The 7460-nt window shown below is 36.8% G+C and overlaps 1 pseudogene; it reads left to right on the top strand.

The window, feature by feature from the left end:
* The first annotated feature begins 4581 nt into the window (after positions 1–4581).
* Positions 4582–6104, top strand: LOC103951738 (annotated as a pseudogene).
* Positions 6105–7460: the final 1356 nt, after the last annotated feature.

The raw sequence follows: 7460 nt of genomic DNA, 5'->3' as shown, positions 1-7460 counted from the left end.
CCAAAAATATTTTCACCAAAGGCGTTTTCAGTCATGTCAAAAGCACATCCAAACGAGCTCTTAATTTATGTGTCTCGGTTCTTTAAGGGCTAATTTGATAATGTTGTACATACTTTAAAAAAAATGTTTCTGGCGTACAGTGAGAATAAACAGCTAAAGTTGTTAAGTGTTTGGTAAATCTTTTTTTGTAAAAGTGCTTTTAGTATAAAAAAAAAAAAAAAAAAAAAAAAAAAATGCAGTTTCTGAATGTTTGGTAAACTTTTATATAAATTGCTTTGATTATGTTAAATGATTGAAAATGATATAGTATTTAATGTGATATAATAATTGTCAAAAACAATAATGTAGCAGTAAAGATTGTAATTTTGTAAAGCATGTGGCGGTATACTTTGTCATTTAAAAAGTTCATTAAATGAGCACTGATTACTATGCTTTGAAAAAAAAAAAAATTTAGAAACATGGTAGACTTTGCTTCTGTATTTTTATGTTTATCTACTTTCATTGACAGCAATTTAAAAAAAACAAAAACACTTTTTTTATATTTTACCAAACACATTTAATGTTCCAAATTTTCTAATAAGCTACTTGTTTTTTAAAGCACTACAATCTCAAACCAACCCTAAATCAAGTGCTATTCACAAACCTATCTTTGATTTCCCCATATGCCCTTATTAATTTTTTTTGTCACTAATCTTCTTCAATTTATTCGATTTGACGGCTGAAAATTAAGACATGTATGTGTGAAGTAAAAAGAAGTGTGATGATAGCATTACTATTGATTTGTTCAACAAAAAAGTTCAAAATAAATGGAAGTATGTATGGTTAGAAAATAAATGTGTGAATATCACTTTTCATTTAATATGAAGAAGTGAAAGTAATTTTTGCACTTCTTTTTCACGCATGCACTCATTTATTTATATTTTTTAACCTTTGAATTGAATAAATTAAAACAAACTTAACAGACAAAAAACAAGAAACTGAGTGAAAAAATAAAAGGAATAAAAAAACAATTCATGTATGCACTAGTTAATAGGGAGGATGTCACATCCCGGCCCGGGGCGGATCACTTCCCGGGCCCGCTCCACCACCGTAGCACGATATTGTCCGCTTTGGGCCCCGACCACGTCCTCATGGTTTTGTTTCTGGGAACTCACACGAGAACTTCCCGATGGGTCACCCATCATGGGAGTGCTCTCGTGCGCTACTCGCTTAATTTCGGAGTTCTCATGGAACCCGAAGCCAGTGAGCTCCCAAAAGGCCTCGTGCTAGGTAGGGATGGGAATATACATTTAAGGATCACTCCCTTGGGCGATGTGGGATGTCACAATCCACCCCCCTTAGGGGCCCGACGTCCTCGTCGGCACACACGCGACCAGGGTTAGGCTCTGATACCAAATTGTCACATCTCGGCCCGGGGCAGATCACTTCCCGGGCCCGCTCCACCACCGTAGCACGATATTGTCTGCTTTGGGCCCCGACCACGCCCTCACGGTTTTGTTTCTGGGAACTCACACGAGAACTTCCCGATGGGTCACCCATCCTGGGAGTGCTCTCGTGCGCTACTCGCTTAACTTCGGAGTTCCCATGGAACCCGAAGCCAGTGAGCTCCCAAAAGGCCTCGTGCTAGGTAGGGATGTGAATATACATTTAAGGATCACTCCCCTGGACGATGTGGGATGTCACAGAGGATTCCCCATAAGGATCAAAACTTTGGTCAATTGCCTCTAAGGATATTTTTTTATGCAAAATGACTATAAGGAACAAAGATTTTTCTTTGAACTCTTCTACTATTATATCCTCATCATAGTGGGTTCTATAATGATGTTTACATTTTGTTTTGTTTGAGGTTCAAACTCATAATGCATGTCAGTGGAAATTAGTCTTGATTTGGTATTTAGGATTTCTTCTCTCAGGATTTCATTAGTTACATATCAATTGTTACAATTCTAAGACAAATTTTATATTGTTGTTGTATTGTGCTAATTCTAAATATTTCAAGCTGATGTTGCTCCATATCAATATCTTTTATTGGCTCAATAGTAATCTCTCTTTCTTCTATGAAATTTGGCTTTATTTTTTATCCTTTTTTTTTTCAATAATAATTTGTGTAAATTTGATAAAAAGAGTATCAATTGGATTTTATAGGGTGACTAATTATAAGTTGTTGCCATTTGGTTTTCAACAAGTGCAAGGATGCACTGGTGGCACTTCCCAAGTAGTGCCACCACAATCACAATCTACCAACAAAAGGTACAAATCACCAGCAAAGAGAGGCAAGCCATTGAAGCTTGAGTATGAAGGGAGTTTATAGTTTGGATGTCACTGCACAAATGGAAGAAGTAACCATTTTTGTTCTTTTTTTTTTTTTTTTTTTAATTTGAATCGTTGGATATTGATTATGCAGTTGAACATTTTTTTTTTTTTAACAAACGATATTATCTATACTAAAGGGTGAGGGAGTGGGCTAAACCTCATAATGGCCTAGCAATAATGTGGTTCAAATTCGTCTTTGGCGAAAATCGAACATAAGATCTCTCACTTACAAGTGAAGAGGCATACTACTAGACTGTAGTATTAAGTGGTTGCAGTTGAACATTTAAATATTGTGTTTAAGTTAGAGCCTAATGGAGTCACCATCGAGGTGGGTGGGGCACTTAATTTTAATCTTGATTTCAAATCTTTGTTGGGTCTTAGATGGTAAATTAAGGAGGCTATATAAACTTGGCATTCGTGTCGTGTTTTTCACATTTGTGTTGTTTTCGTGACATACCCGATAGTTTAACGGGTTGTGTCGCGTAACACTTGTTAAAGTAAACCGATAATATGACCTGATCCGAAATTGACTAGTTAATATTATTAGGTAATATGACTTGACCTGTTACCAGTTAAAGAAAGTATATTTTAAATCAATAAATAATAAAAATCTAAAAAATGAATTTGGTGAGTAGAATAAAGTGTAAACGATAATTTACGGTTAAATTAAAATATAAGGTTTATGGATTATGGCGTCGGATTTTGGAGTTGACCCCTTCACTAAAGTTGTAAAACTTGTCATTACACGAGTGATTGTTTTTTTTTTTTTTTTTTTTTTTTTACATTTTCCTACAATAATTATTATTAAATTTGGCACTCAAATAAAATATAGTATTCATGAGAGTTGGAGAGTTTCAAATATCTAAACAATATGTAATCATCGTCTAAGTGTAGAGGATCCAATGACAAGCATTTATATATTCTTTCACATTTTTCAGAGTTGCACATCAATGATTACAAATTTTATTTATTTTGAACTCCTTTAAAAAATACTATTCATGCTGGTTTGTATGGTTTTAAAAATTCAAATGACGATGTACGCATCCTCAAAACATAGAGGATGCATCACGAGTGTTTGCAAATTATCTTCACATTTTTCGCACATGTAAATTAATTATTAGAATTTTTTTTCAATGTGTTTGATATTTTTAAATTACTTGATATTTTTAATTTTAATGTGCTTTATAGTTTTTTAATCCCACTCTTTACCTATAGTATACTACATAGATAAATAAATAAAACTTAAATCTTTTAAATTTATACAGAATAATACAATAATACATATTTAATAAACAATATATACGAGTACACTATGACTCTTGTATTTTATAGTAAGTTTTTTTAGGAGTTTAAAAAATTAAAATCATCAAAATAAATTTTCTCTTAACATGTCGAAACGTGTTACCCACGTGTCACTCTTGTAAACCTGTTAAGGATCCGTTATTAATTGGTTCTTATCATTTGATCGGATAACGATCTGATTAATTATCGTATTGATCCGAAATCTATTATTTTCGTGTCGTTTATGTGTCTTGCTAACGAATCGTGTAATAAATTGACAAGTCTAAGGCCATATGTGGAAAGTAAATAATTAGTTTTACGACACATTGAATATTGTGTTTAAAACTGATAGTAGAGTACGTATGACAGTTGATGAAGAAGGAATGCAAATAAGAAAAGGCAAGTGAAAAAGGGAGGGGAAATTTAGGAATATAACCATTTTGAGAACCGTTTAATGAAATATGGCCTATATTTTTTAATTCTTACAAACCTAACCAAAATTGACGTTAAAAAGACTTAATTACCCGTATGTCAAAAGTCTCTCTTCTTCTCCTACCTCGGGTGTTTGTTTCTTTACTCTTCATCTCTATTCCAATTGTTGAAACACTACTACCACACTTCTCTTTACTCAGATTGCAATTGAACCAAGTGTTTACTATGTAAAACGCAGAATTGCTGGTTTTTGTGCTGATCTTAAATTTGTTGTTAGGTTTCTTGGGTAGCAGTGGAACATCGGAGTACATCTATCTCAAACGCCCACTCTTTGTAACCGACCTTCTGTGCTGGGTTTCTCGAATGTCACTCTTATTTTGTTTTTAATTATTTGACATTTACATTCCACTGGTCGGTCAAGAGTTAAACGCCGCCTCTTACATCCAACAAAATATCTTTCGCATATACCAAACTGAAAAGGAATTACAAAATCTACAACCAGAGGATTAGAAAAATCTCGTGTCCTCCTCAAATCTCCAAACCCTGCGTATTTATATGTACTTGCGGAATCACTGTCCTTCTGTCTCTCTCTCTCTCTCTCTCGCTCTCCACAACGGCACAACCACAACCAATTGCCACAACACCAAATGCTTACCTTGAATCTCAGTTGTCCTTCTTCCCCTGTCATTTTCTCCAAATCGCTCCATCAACTCCCCCCTATTAATGCCTCCTCCTCCCCCTCCTCATCACTGCTCACCAGAATCCAAACGCACTCATATCCTCTGCCCCAAGAACCCACCTCTTCGAAACCCCAAACATCCTCCAATTTCTCTAAATTCTCAAGCTTTACCAGAATCCATGGCTACCCATTTGGAATTTCTTCAAAAGAAACAAAACCCATGTGCCAGATTCGAGATTTGAGCTCAAAGATCAGCCATTTGAGCAAAATCTGTGGATTCCCACCTGGGTTTGGAACGAAACCCAAATCCCAAATCCCCAAAGCTGCTTCTGAATCTAATCCAGGAGGTGAAACGGAAGCCGCAGTCTCAAAGCCCAAGGTCACCACCGTCCAGCTCGCGCTTATTTTTGGGCTCTGGTACTTCCAAAACATTGTCTTCAACATCTACAACAAGAAGGTACTGAATGTCTTTCCATTTCCATGGCTTCTCGCATCTTTTCAGCTCTTTGCTGGGTCTGTTTGGATGTTCATTCTCTGGTCTTTGAAGCTCCAACCCCGCCCGAAAATTTCAAAACCTTTCATCGTTGCACTCCTTGGACCTGCATTGTTCCACACTATAGGTCACATTTCAGCATGTGTCTCGTTCTCTAAGGTGGCTGTTTCTTTCACCCACGTAATCAAATCCTCGGAGCCTGTTTTCTCAGTAGTGTTTTCGTCGTTCCTAGGAGATTCGTACCCGTTACAGGTCTGGCTCTCAATTCTCCCTATTGTAATGGGTTGTGCTCTAGCTGCTATCACTGAGGTGTCATTCAATGTGCAAGGCCTTTGGGGTGCTTTGATTAGCAATGTCGGGTTTGTGTTGAGGAACATTTACTCGAAACGTAGTTTACAGAACTTCAAGGAAGTAGATGGGTTGAATTTGTATGGTTGGATCAGTATAATTTCGTTCTTCTATCTGTTTCCCGCCGCTATTTTCGTTGAAGGGTCTCAATGGGCTCAAGGATATCACAATGCTCTTGCAGCTGTGGGAAAACCATCCACATTGTACATATGGGTGTTGTTATCCGGAGTGTTTTACCATCTCTATAACCAATCATCGTATCAAGCACTTGACGAAATTAGTCCCTTGACCTTTTCAGTTGGGAACACAATGAAGAGGGTGGTGGTAATCGTATCGACTGTGTTAGTGTTCAGAAATCCAGTCAGACCTCTTAATGCACTTGGCTCCGCCGTTGCAATATTTGGGACTTTCTTGTATTCGCAGGCAACAGCTAAAAAGAAAAAGGAAGATGAAAAGAAGGATTGAATATAATTTTACTTGGTCTGGTAAAATTTGTGATTTTGCTTTGGTTTATTGTACAGCTATCAAGTTTTAATAATGGCTCAGGTTTTTATATCATCATTCCTTCCCTTTGATTTCATACTTGCATCCATGTGTGTTATTGTTGAATGTATGCTAGGATTGATGAGGCCTTTATTCTACCTGCTTGTTGGGCGTGAGGTTTTTGTTCGAAATTCGAATGATTTAGTTTTGGTGTTTATTTGAGCCTAGAGAGACCTACGAAGTTGATTGCAGAGCTTTGCCTTTTGGTTAAGCTTACACGTATGGAGAAGGCCATTTTATAGTTAAGTTTCAGGTGCATGTTGTCTGGTTTTATAGTTACGCGGCACCTGAGACTATGAAGGTTTGGGGAACATGGATTACTTGTAAGATAGTAGTTTATAGTGACACGATGAAAACCTACGCTTTAGTAAAATTTTAAGTAAAGCAAAGAAACAAGGCTGGCTATAGATGAACCGAAAATTCCAAGGAAGATATGGAGCCCCAAATTCATCTTTCGCATTGAGTAGACCAAATTCACATGTTGTCATTTGCATGCTCGATGAACTTTACTTTTCTTCTTGTTCTTTTGCTTCTAGTTCTGAGACCGTAAGCGCTGCTTCATCTTTTTAGTTGCAACGTTTAAACTTGTTTGTCCATTTTTCTGTCATATGCAATGCAACGACCACACTATTTTGTTACGTTCCACCGCTGATCTTTGTAGAGGTATGTTGATACTGCTACCTTGATCTCTTGCTACTCTTGATTCAAGACAAGAAAGATTTGCATACAGTTTCATCTGCATTCAAAATAATGTAGAAAGATTTGCTGAAAGTCGAAAATATTTGCCTCTTGATTATGCTTACGTTAACCTCCCCAAGTATAATTCGTTGATTGCCAGGATGCGATTGTTTATGTATGAAGCACTTATTCGTCTCACTAGAGGAGGAGAAACTAGCAACTTTTACCAAAGTAATCTCATAAAACCTAAATGGTCAACAATCAAAAGGCCTTGATTAATAGCATTGGTCAGTTGTTCATGTTGATATCGAGATATTGCAAACGTGTAAGGTTTTCCAACCTAGTTGGGAATTTGGCTACCAAAAGATACACTGGATAGATCGACATATCTTATACGGGCCTGGTTGGGATTATATTTGAGTAGCAAGTTTGTTCAGCTCAAAAAACTGTTTTTGAGCCACCGAGCACCGACTGAGATATGGAACTTGGCTCCCATTGAAGTAGAGGTATCAAACCGGCACGGCACGAGCACGGTGCGGGTACTGTATTGTGGTACTGTAGGGACGACAAAACTAAACAAAAACCAGCAGCGGGGTCTTATTGCTGCCTTGGCAAACACAAGAAATTCACTTCAACAAAAAATGGGGATACATACGTTTCGTCTACAAACTCAATTCATGTCTGACTGGTGAT

This window comes from the organism of the source record quoted next, unplaced genomic scaffold (assembly GCF_019419815.1).
Source record: "Pyrus x bretschneideri cultivar Hongxiangsu unplaced genomic scaffold, Pyrus_bretschneideri_v1 Contig24, whole genome shotgun sequence".
NCBI lineage: Eukaryota > Viridiplantae > Streptophyta > Magnoliopsida > Rosales > Rosaceae > Pyrus > Pyrus x bretschneideri.
Note: the sequence above shows the minus strand (reverse complement) of the source record. Positions and strands in the feature narration are given on the sequence as shown.